Source organism: Mus pahari, chromosome 3, assembly GCF_900095145.1.
Source record: "Mus pahari chromosome 3, PAHARI_EIJ_v1.1, whole genome shotgun sequence".
Classification (NCBI taxonomy): domain Eukaryota; kingdom Metazoa; phylum Chordata; class Mammalia; order Rodentia; family Muridae; genus Mus; species Mus pahari.
Window position 1 is genome coordinate 101,308,076 of NC_034592.1, and position 12,784 is coordinate 101,320,859.

Below are 12,784 nucleotides of genomic sequence, written 5' to 3' on the forward strand. Positions count from 1 at the left end.
ATAAAATAAACTTAATTTTAGCTGTAAAAGATATGCCCCTCAATACCATTATGTGAACTCCCTGTTTCAGTCAAAGTTCTGCATTCTTGTCAAATTTAAAACAGGCCAGAAACTTGTGGTATTAAATGGCATAATCTTCACATCCAGAGACTGCCTCACCTAGGGATCCATCCCATCTGCAGACACCACACTATTGCTGATGCCAAGAAGCACTTTTTGACAGGAGCCTGATATGGCTGTTCCCTGAGAGGCTCTACCAACACCTGACTAATACAGGTGCAGATAATTGCAGCCAACCATCAAACTGAGCTGAGGGACCCCAATGGAAGAGCTAGAAGAAGGACTGAAGGAGCTGAAGGGGATGCAACCCCATAAGAAGAACAACATCAACTAAATGGACCACTCAGAGCTCCCAGGGACTAAACCACCAGCCAAAGAATATACATGGAGGGAGCCAGGACTCTAGATACATATGTAGCAGAGGATGACATCAATGGGAGGGGAGAGAAGCTTGATGCCCCACTGTAGGGGGATGCTAGAGGGGTGAGGCTGGAGTGGGTGAATGGGTGGAAGTGCACCCTCATAGAGGCAAAGGGGAGGAGAGAGGGGGATGGGATGGTGGTTGGTGGAAGGGTAACAGGGAAGGGGAATATCATTTGAAATGTAAATTAATAAAATAATTAATAAAAAAGAAAGTACTGAGTAAAATACAAAAAAAAAAAAAGAAAATAAAGTCATCTAATTTCAATAGACAGTTTTTAAAGCAGTTCCCAGAGCCTCAACTACAGAAAAAAACTGTTCTTTAAGGCAGCTGGCTGCATATCTAATGAATCAAAATGAAGCGTCTGATTAGCGTGTCAAAGCAAGGTGTGCCTTTCACAGGTGCTTCTCTGAGTGTAATGACTTGCAATTTCCTCTTAGATCCTGAGAACAAAAGATCTTTAGCAACTTTGAAGTGAGAGGGTGAGGGCGGCCAACCTCCAAGTTTAGGCTGGTATCTAACACAGTTGCCATTAAAGATGCAAGTTTATCCGACAGGCTTGAGACACAGCAGGAGCATCAGAGCATCCTCCATGTTGTCTCCTGGGAAACAGACTCAGGGAGCCAACCTTTTCCTCTATTTCTAATTGCTACCCTCAGTGGCTAGGGATTGTCTGATGCGACTGTTCAAGTATATCCTCTGTGTATTGAGAACAAAAATAGCAGACTGTAGGCTATTTCTTTGAAGCATGAAATTACATTCTGTGTAATAATCAATCATCTCATTTATTCAGTTCATCATTGGGAACCATTAAACAATTTCCCATGTATTGGATTATATGTTCACCCATATCTTCCATTTACTAACAGTGGGCACATGTTGCTTTTATGTAAAGGTGTGTTTTGTTTCCATGTAAGTCTGTGAAACACAGGCATGCAGGCTATAAGAGGGTGTCTGGTTTCTTGGAACTGAGGTTACAGGTTCTTGTGAACCACCAGTTCCTCTGGAAGAGTAGCCAGTGCTCTTAACCAATGAGCTATCTCTCAAGCCCCAGGCACATGTTTTAGGCACTTTTAATATTACTGATTTGTACATCTTGCCACTGGGCATTCCTTCCTAAGAGTACAATGCTCTTTGTGAGTACCATGTCATTAGTCCTGAGAGGGTCATCAACACTCTCCACATACTCTGTCAATAAGGAAGCAGATTCACTGAGCCAAGATGGTGTGCAGCTATTAAGGGCAGACCATGGATGAGTCCCTGGTTTCACTTGAACTGAGTGGATGATATCTCGTCCCATCTGCCTTAAACCAATACACCAGTCAATAACAAATAAGCAACCCAACATCAACAGATTGTTGGCTTCTGAAATTCTACACAGGCATTTGGGCCACTGCCATGCTAGGAGCTGTTTGCATTACTTTTTGAGGTTGTAGCCCCTTGATATTTGAGTTCTGTTTTCCAGCCGAACTCACAAACAATGAAACAGTCCTGGAGACTCTCCATCCAGAACTGTGGCCTCTTTGCAGCATTTTTGTGGTCGCCTTGAACTCCCATTAGTCTCTGAATGGGCCCAAGTATCTATTTTTAAAATATTAAAATGGATATTTCAACTTAGAAATAATTCATGAATTGGGTTGTTTTAGTTAATGTTATGTTACGCATGAGCCAAATAATTAATGTCTATGGTATTAGCCCACTTAACTATCTGGACCCAGGACAAAAATCTTCATTTTGTCATGTACAACAGAAAGTCCTACCCATCATTCCCAAATCTTCAATTATTTATTTATATTTATTAAAAATTTCAAGTTATGTATATTTATGGTGCACAATATGTTAAAATATGTATATATTGAAATGCTACATAAAACATTAATATTACTTCACATGGTTACTATTTTTTTGTTTTAAGAGCATTTAAAGTCTATTTTTAGTGATTTTTTTCAACCATAGATTATTCAATAAATTTCTCACTTTGATCCTCTCAACTGAAATTTTGTAACCCTTGATCATCTTTTTATATTTCTCAGTAAACTTCAGCCTTGGTGATCACCATTCTGATCCCTGTGTCTATGAGTTTAGCTTTTTAGTTTCCATGTAAAAGTGAGATCATGCAGCGTTTACTTTTGCCTGGCTTGTTTCACTTACCATAATGTCCTCTTATTTACAATAGGTTATTCCTGTTGTAAATAAGACTCTTTTTCTTTTAAAGTCTGACTAGCTCTCTGTAACATTATACATAGATACCACATTTTCTTTATTTCTTCACCCACTGGTGGACACATGGCAGACAACGAACAGAGTGGGTCAAATGTCCCATGTGGTTTATTTCCTTGGTTCATGTCCTAGTTAGCATGAACTGTAATTTTGAAACATCCTAGAGTTGTCTGAAAGGAAAGTCCCAACTAAGGAGTCTACACCACACTGGCCTATGTGGATGTTTGTGGCGAATCATCTTAATTACGAACTGATGCAGGATGACCCAGCCCACTCTCCCTAGGCCAATGGTCCTGGGATACATAAGAAACCTAGACAAGCATGAGCCTGGGAAGAAGCAAGAAAGGAAACTATAAAATAGAGTTCCTCCAAGCCCTCTGCTCCAGTTGCTAACTCCAGGTTCCTGCCTTGAGTTCCTACCTTGAGTTATAGATTGTGACCTAGAAGTGTAAGCCAAATTAACCCTCTCCTTACCGACTTGCTTTCCGTTAGAGTGCTTTATTACAGAAACAAAATGAAACTAGTACAGAATGTATAATGCTTAGGAGGTTTCAGGGGTAACACGATAATCTAAGTTTTCAAGGCTCCTCCTCTGACTTACAATCTATCAATAATGCACAATAATTCTTGTGTCTTGACATTGTTGCTACACACTCATCATTTATCTTTTTGATAAGAGCCATTGTAACAGGTATAATGTGCTATCTTGTTGTGGTTTTCATTTGCATTTCCCTGATGATTAATGGTGTTGAGTAATCATGTATCCTTTGGCCCTGTGTCTTCTCCTCCATTTTTACATCATCGCTTGCTTTTTGCTATCATTTGGGTTCTTGATATGTTTTTTCAATATTAAATCATTTCTAATTGTCTAGTTTGCAAGTATTTTCTCTCATTGTCTGGTTGTTTCTTCACTTCGTTAATGGCATACTTCACTGTACAGCTTTTTAATGCCACTTTCTATGACATCATTTCCACATTTGTTGTTAAGAGATTGAGGAACCCGTTCCATTCTATACATGATTATGTAGTTCACTCAGAACCATTACAGAAGTGGTCCTTGCTTCCATCATATGTTCTTGGCATCTTATTATCAAAAGATGCTTCATCATAAACATATATGTTAAGTTCTTTCTGTCCATTTTATTCCATCCATCAATACCAGGACCTTGCTGCTTTGATCACTACAAATATAGAACACATTTTAAAACCAAGTAACATTGTGTCTTTGTCTTTGTTCTTTTTGTTCCATATTGCTTTGGTATTCAGTGTCATCTGTGGTTCCACACAAATTTTAGGAGGTTTTTTGTTTTTTCTATGTCCATGAAAAATGTCATTGGAATACTGATAAGGAATATAGTGATATACATTAAGCCCAGATATATATATATATATATATATATATATATATATATATATATATATATATAGAGAGAGAGAGAGAGAGAGAGAGAGAGAGAGAGAATCTGTTTAGTTTCTTTCATTAATGTTTTATAGTTTTTAATGTTAGTCTTTTACTCCTTTGCCTAACTTGAGCCATAGAATTTCATTTATTTTGTAATTATTATAAATGGGTTTGTGTTCTAGACCTTTTCTGAAATTTTGTTCTTTCCTTGTGATCTGAGGTCGATACTTTTGTGAAGAAATTTGTAATTAGGAACTTGATTGAATTCATTGACAACTTCAATATATTTTTCTAGGAAGTCACTACAATGCATGACAAATAAGGCAAGTCACCAACATTGAAGAAGCATACGAGAAAGAGGCCACTGAAGACCATTCTGATATTGGATTGATGTGACTGCGTGTGGTTTTCCTTACTATATTCAGTCATTTGATTTAATGAACTAATAAAGTCTGCACTTTTACCTGCAACTATGCATCAAAAGTTGGGTCTTGCACATTCTAGCAACTGTTTTATCCCTTGTGCTAAAACTCTAGCCCCTGATGCCTTTTCTTTCCTTTTCTTGACTAATTGTAATGACTATAACTTCTAGTTCTGTGGTGAAAAGAAATAGCAAGAGTGGGCATGCTTGTTTTTGTTCCTGGTTTTAAAAAGAAATCTTTCAAAATGTCTTCCATTGACTTGGATGTTAGCCCTAGGCTTGTACTATGTAGGCTTTTTCATTGCTAATTTGCTGAGGCTTTTTAATCTTAAGATGAAAGAATGTTGAACTTTGTCCAATGTTTTCTCTGTAGTTTCTGATATAGCCAGAAGTTTTGGTCCTTCATTCTGCTGATGCAGCACCCGTGCTCACTGATTTGCATGGGTTTAATCCTCTCCACATCCCAGGTTGATTTGCTGGATTTTTTGTTTCTTTGTTTGCTTTTTTTGTTTGTTTTGTTTTGTTTTGGAAGAATTTCTGCATCTATGTTCAGTGACAATATTAACCTATAGCTTTTTTATATCATTGTTTTCTGGTCAGGTTTTGATATCAAGGTAATGCTGGCTTCATATAATGAGTTAAAATATATTTCCTGCTCTTCAGACTTTTGGAAGAGTTTTAGAACAATTGGTGTTCTTGATAATTGATAATACTGAGCAGTGATGCCAGCAGGCTGTGGGCTATTTTCATTGGAGTATTTCATCTGTAAGATACTATTCATTGAGTTACAAAAGAACCACTCAATGTAGTACCTAAACATCAGCACTAAAATACTCCTTAAACCCTCTGAGTGTGCGCTGATGCTGTTCAAACATATTAGGGATACTCTTAAATTAGGGAGGTAGTGAATAAAATTGAAATGATTTTCACAGAGTATGCAAAAACGAGGAACAGTGAGGACTCAATCTGATCTTATACCTGGGTTTCAATTCTTCAAGAATCATTGAGTTTGTGAGCCCCAGAAATTATCCGTGGTGTTGCTTAGAATCCTGAGCGTCCTTGGTCACCCTGTGTGGACCTTCTCAGAAATCCTCTCAGGGAGTTCATCTGTGATGAGGAAAAGGGTTTGCAAGATCTTCCATATCATTCAACTTTCCACAAAACCTTGATGGATTCTCAAGAGGTCTGAGTGCTGACCACAGCTATGTTTAAGCGGTGTTTCCCTCTCAGGTAGGAGAAAGAATCCCTGAAACTAGTCTCAGCACATTTCTGACACAGACAGCTCAAAAAAGTGTGCAAAACCTTATATTCAAAAGGTAGACTTCGTCTTAAAATATGAACTCTTATAAAAAGAATATATGGTTTGAAAGCAAAATATACTGTATATACCTAATATGAGATATAATAAAACATAAAGTTAGAAAACTGGGGTTCAGAAATAAATTCTGTCGTTTTCCATTGACATCAATTTAGACAGTTTATATATCCTGACTCTCAAGTTCTTCACTTGAAAAATGAAATGTAAAAATTAAAAACTGTATCTTCACAGAGATTTTATAAGAATTAAAGAGAGAATAAGATTAGTGTCTTAAACTAGCCAAGTCCATATTGCTAAATCTATTAAATAACTGTAAGTCTTGATCTCACCCCATCTATTAGCCACTTTCCACACCACTGCCCCCTCCTTCATTCTTCAAATACTTTCTTTACTTGAACTCTTGGATACCACATTCATTGGATTTTTGCATTCCTATTTTAAGTAGAATGTCTTGGTTTTATTTGCTGCTTCCTCTACATCTTTGTGGCATCTTAACATCTGAGTGTTCTCTGGAGGAAGGGAAGCCCAACATAAGAAATTCAAAGCCAAATTTCTCAAGCATACAAAATGGAGAGGATCAAGATTGGCCTGCAGATAGAAGAGCTAGCTGTCACTTGAGAAAATGACATGCTGTTCATGGATGCTCTGCAGTTGCATGTGATGCTCTGAGAGTGGATGGTATAGAATGTGATCGTATAGAAGGGATTGTCTGGAAGAATCCCCACTTCAGTCTGAATGTACCAATGTGTGTCTGTGCAGAGATCAAGGGATTTGACCTGACTAAGGCAACAAGTAAGTGAATGAAGAAAAATCAAACATTCAAGCACATAGAAATGTCTGTGAATCAGGCAGATGGACTGGGCACTTTGCTGCAGAAGCCACAGCATCCAGGAAGCTGGATGTGGTTACATAGACTTGAACAAGGAGACTGGGTAATTGCATACAGCTAAACAAGACTGTTAATACCCACACATGGACCAAAAGGGAATGCTTGGCCACTACCCTCTGGGTCTGAGGCTAGGATCTCCCATGGTCATGTCAACAATATACATTCACTAAGGACCTTACACACTCAGAGCTTTCTATACATCAACAATGTTATATTATATCTGATACAAATCCACTTAAGGAAGATTTTGATAGTGTCAAAATCCAGCCTGGGACCAGTGATTTAATATCAAAGATATCTCTTAGCAAAAACATTTATGTCAGTTTTGTTTGTTTGTTTGTTTGTTTGTTTGATGAATTTGGAGTTAGGGTAGGCTCAGGTACAAAGGGGTCAAGCAACTTAATTTGAGCACCTAAATTTAAGTCCCAAGGGTGTAGGGCAGAAAAAGGAGGACATACCTAATATGTGCTAGACAATAGACACAGTGAAGGTCAATGACAGGTTTAAATCCTTGGGTCCTAACTGAGGTATATTGATTCCTCAAAATGATGTACTTTTGCTAAGTAGCTTCTGAGGCATTAGTATCCTTGAAGGCCATTAAAGATAGACTTCTTTTTCTCATGGGTTTGGACACTACTTTTTCCTGTTTTCCTGGTAAAACTAAAAAGAAAAATACCACAACTGCATTTCTTTAGTCAGCCTTGTCAAACAAAAGGAACACCTTCAACCTTCTGGTCTGCTTTGAAGATTAGAACATGATAGAGTTTGGTCTCCTCCCATAAAAGTTAATCCATTTGGGCCTGTAAATCACCAGGTGTCTTCCTTCTATCGTTTCCTCTTCCAGATACTGACCAAAACCAAAGCATTCTTTGACACTTTGTGCTCTCTCATCTTTGCCTCCCCTTCTGCCATTCAGGTGCTTGCCAACCTCCATTACTGAACATGTTGGCTTTCTTGGACCCCAACTCAAAGGGTGTGGCTTTCTACATCACATCTCCCCTTTCTTGATTGCTTCTGAAAGTAAAGCCTGCCTACCTTTCCCCCCCTCTAAATTTCCCTCTGTCCATTTTGAAAGAACCCCAATTTCTCTGGTAATATTTTTACCTCATCTTCCAAGAATTCAGCTCTATTAAGTACTAAAACCTCTGTGTGAAGTCATCTCGATTTGTCAATTCTGGTATACTTGGAATCTGAGGGAATACTAAGTCCAAAGGTTATAACACACACTCATCGCACACTTACTTTACCCCAGCATTGGTGGATGAGATTCACACTGGTAATATCATTATAGGGCCAATGTTATGGGCTAATTTTACAAGTAAAAAAAAAAAAATTGAGCCTCCAAAGATGGTTGAATCAACCAAGCATGGCTAGCAAGCAGAGACAAATGATCAGGGCAGCTTGAGTCCTTGGCCTCCTGTGCCTGGGCCCAGTGCTCTGGACTCCACCTACCTGCGGGCTGAGACACAGCTGCAATGTGATCCCTGACAGCAGTGATGATTTGTGTCCCTCAGTCAAATATGTATGAACACTGGGAAGGAACAAACACATCATTATGCTAAATGCATGTCTGCTAAGATGCAATGATTCACCATTTTAGTAGTTTCATTGCCACAAATCATACATTATATAACTATTCTAAGCTAATCAACCCCAAACCTATTACTGTCAGAAAGTTCTTGTGTTTCCTCAGTAAAACACATTTTCCTCATTTGCTCAGGGGTTGGATTTAACATCTGTACTTATTGGGGGTGGGGGGGAGGGGGAGGAACCTCTGCATACTGCCCTTAAATCTCTTAAGATTATAGCCACACAAAAGACTAGCCCTACTAAGAGGTCCAGGACAGTGCTGGAAAACCACTGACCATGTCTTAGTTAGGGTTTCTACTTTTGTGACAAAACACCACGACAAAAAACAAGTTGGAGAGGAAAGGGTTTGTTTAGTTTACACTTCTATATTGTTGTTTATCATTGAAGGAAATTGGGATAGAAATTCAACCAGGGCAGGAACCTGGGGAACAGAACTGAGGCAGAGGCCATGGAGAGGCGCTGCTTCCTAGTTGATTCCGCATGGCTGGTTCAGCATGCTTTCTTATTTAACCCCGGGCCTTCAGCCCAGGGGTGGTACTGCCCACATCGAGCTGGACCCTCCCGCATCAATTATCAATCAAGAAAATGCACTGAAGGTCAATCTGATGGAAGCACTTTGCCTGTTGACCTTCCCCTTTCCAAAATGACTTTAGCTTGTGTTTATGTTCGCCCCAAGAGAACGTATTTCATCAACAAGAGGATCAGTATTTCTGTCTGCTCCTATTGAAACCTGAAGGGAGGGACATTGGGCCAGCATTCTTCTTTCTCTCCTTCCCACACACTGGCACACCCTCCAGGTTTTCAGTAACCATACTCCAGGGTTCCCAAAACCATAGCAACCATCAGTCTGGAATCAAATGGTATGTACAAAGTTCTTCTATCACATGCACTAGCCCACCATGCTGATCACTGTGAGACCAGACCCACTGCTGGACAGTAGGGGGCACTTTCAACCCTGTAACACTGCTGGTAACTATACCCATGGGAAAGGGGAAGTATCAATTGTTCAGTCCTTTGGAGTCTTCTTTTCTACACATAGTCTGGCCTGTCCACATCTATTGCTGCAACTGCTTCCCCCATAGGTTTCGTTTTACTTATGTAAACCAAAGCTTTTTAAAAGCCAGCATCAATTATTGTGACTGAGGTAGAATGCTCAGCAAATCAAATATCATTTTAAAACAACAGTATCTAAAACCAGAACTTAAGGAGCAATTTCAAATCTAGTTTTAATTGGAAAAAAAAAAAAAACCTATCATCCCATGTTGTTGCATTAACTTTTCTTGGAAGACAAGAATAAACATCCATTCACACCAGACAGAACATGAACAACAGACCAAACTGGCCATTCCACAAAGTCCAACTTGGTGAACCAATGAGTTCACTGGGCTTACTCATGGACCATGAGTTATGGGTTACTTACCAAATCATGGGGAATCCTTTACCAACAGCTACATTAACATGAAGTCCCACCCCGTCATAGGTATGGCAACTGGGCCAAGATAATCTCTATTTCAAACTAGAGGTGGGCTAATTATGCTATGACAAAAGGGGACAAGACAGATGCCTTATCTCTTAATCCATTCCTACACACTTAAGCCGGGAGCAAAGCCCTGAGTAGGAGAGCCCATGTCAGGGTCTGGGTGACACTAAAACCCATCAGATCCTTGTTATCAAGGCTCTTTGCCCTGGATCTCAGTTGTACTTGCTCAGATGGAGGAAAGTGTCTTTATCAAATGCTAAAAGACTTATACAGACTAATGGCAACCTAATAACTACATAGTGGCAGCCACTTCATCCTTCTCCTATTGATGCCAGTCTCCCATAGCTCTTAGAATTGATTTAAATCATGTACACATTTACCATACTCAGGTATTACTAAGATAGTGTTCTTCAAAGGCTTCATTATGACAAGAAGAACTAAAGTTAAGAAAACACTTGGACTTTCTTCTAAGTACATAAAGACACCGACATATTCTCAATGGAAAACTCATCAGTAGACTCTATTTCCTATCAAGAAATCCCAGTTATGGAAACAAAATTATCTTAGTTTTACTGTTGCTGTAACCCTACAGGAAGATCAACAAAGTACCACCTGGGGACCCAACCCAGTCCATGCCGAATTTTTATTCCAGTGTTACAGATGATTTTTGTGTTATTAACCATTTGTTAAAATAAAGACGAATTGTTGAGATGAGACTCTGTCTACCCTTTTCTAAGTTACTTTACACTGTGTACTGAATAAATCAATATACGGCTGTGCCTTGCCAGGAGAAATTCCGCTTTACAAGTGTCATCTGACTTCATTTGCAAGAGGAAGGCTGACTCCGTGCCTGGGCAGTCGTATGAAATGCATCATCTGCCCCACTTCATCCATAAAGCACAGATTGATAAATGACTTTTCCTGAGAGGAGAAAGGGTGCCACCCTATATATTTGTCAGGGTGACTTGGGTCTGTGCACACAGGTATATAAAAACGCACCGGGAAAAGCAGGCCCGAGAACAGATTAGACACAGCAGGCCTAAGAAATGGTGAAGGCTCCATAGAGGAAGATGCTAGTCAATGTGCTGGTGCTGACTCTACTGACCTGTCACATGACCCAAGGACCCATGGGTAGAGAACTCTTAACTCTTCTAGGAACTTCAGCTCTGCTCAGCCCCTGCTGTGGACACTTCCGACTAGTCTCCATATGCTCATCGTCTGGATTATTGGTCTGTACATGCCGCCCATCCATCTCCCTGTTCAGTTGTGTGGGTGCACTTCCGCTCTTCTCCTCATTTCACTCCTACAGCTCAATTCTGACCTTGTAGCCTAACTCTGAAACCAGCAGCCAGCAGCTGCATCAGCTACCCTAGCTTCTTCTGGGGCCAGATCAGGTTCCTTATCTTATTAATACAGACTCTATTTGCATTTCTATCGGCCTCCCTGTTCCTCAGGACTTTTAAAACCTCTTAAACTCTGTCATGGACTTTTAGTCCTTTATAGTCATTCTGAAACCTATACAAATACTTATATAGACACAGAATTACTGTGTAATGTGTAATCTGAAAGTTAATATTAGTAATCAAGATTTGAATAAAAAGAACCCATTGTTTGCCTCAGCCTGGGTTATTGAGCAAAGTGGAAGTATCTAGTGTGTCTTTAAACTACTGCCTTTAAAACCACCATACCTTGTGTATTAATTATTCAATAAATTATAGCCTTGTGGAAAGACACAAAGGTACTTGTCAAAAATAAATAAATAAATAAATAAATAAATAAATAAATAAATAAAGCTTGTCTATGTTTCTATTACAGAAACAGTACTGAAATTCAAAAGGCCTAACATATATATTATCTGGCACTGTCAACTGTTCCAACCTCTAAACTATAAAATATACAATAAAGAATATCACTGATGAAGTTACGTTGAAAGCGTTCTCCATTACTTCTGCCAGTTCAATACCACAGAGTACTTACTAGGAATAAGACGGATAAATTTGATCATCTGTATTAGTTACTTTTCTGATGCTGCGATAATATACCATGAGCAAAAATGCACGGTGAAAAGAAGGGGTTTAATTGGACATATAGTTCCAGAAGGATCAATCCATCATGGTGGGGAGCAAGCAGCAGGCATGGTGATCAGAGCAGGTAGATGAAATCCCACATCTTGAACCACAAGCACAAGAAGAAAGCAAATTGCAAGTAGGTAGGGCTTCAAATGTTTAAAGCCCACCTTCGGGGATGCACTTGCTCCAGCAAGACCACCCCTCCTAAAATTATCAAAAGCAGCACCACCTAGGGACCACATATTTCAATATCAAGGCTGATGGGAGATGTTTCCCATTCAAATCAACACACTATCCATGGATATTTTATTTCCTGAACCTCTATTTATTAAGAATTGGTCAATGTCCATATGAATTATTTGTGTTTAAGCTGAGAATCCCAACATCTTCATCTGTTTCCAATATCTGCCCTACTCAGACTCCTTAACCCTTCTGTTATTCAACATCAATGCTACTGGGACCCTGCTCTACAATCTGTTGCAGCATCTGGTACTTAACACAACTGTTCCGTCTGGTTTCTCTACTTAGATTTCAACTTAGGTTTTCAAATCATCTTCCAATGACACTGATTTAGGATAATCTGGGAATGGTTTCTGTGAGTCTAAGATGTTCTGACATAACAGTGTTTCTACCATACAGAGGAGCTGGCAAGTGTCCTTACTTGTATGAAGTTAGGCATTCTGTTGGAGAAACAGACACTGAACACGTGGTGACAAAATGCTAGGAGCGTAGCCAGACTGACTGTCAGAACAAACACTTCTTCACAATGAGTTTGTGCTTTGCTCCAGTTTAACTAATTCATTTGACAGGAGACATAGGTTTACTTTTTAGCCTAAAACAGAAAAGGATTATATTAAGTTGAGGAATGTCTTCAGGGACAATGGGATTCTAAGGTTACATTCTTACTCAGGACT

General features: G+C 39.2%; 1 long non-coding RNA gene across 1 annotated transcript in view; it reads left to right on the forward strand.

Moving 5' to 3' along the window:
* The window catches only part of LOC110319088, a 74,787-nt gene extending 70,375 nt beyond the window's left edge, over positions 1-4,412 (forward strand). Inside the window, exon 6 of the long non-coding RNA XR_002380391.1 lies at positions 4,399-4,412. This is a non-coding gene — a long non-coding RNA (uncharacterized LOC110319088). The remainder of the gene's footprint in view (positions 1-4,398) is intronic.
* The last annotated feature ends 8,372 nt before the right edge of the window (positions 4,413-12,784 follow it).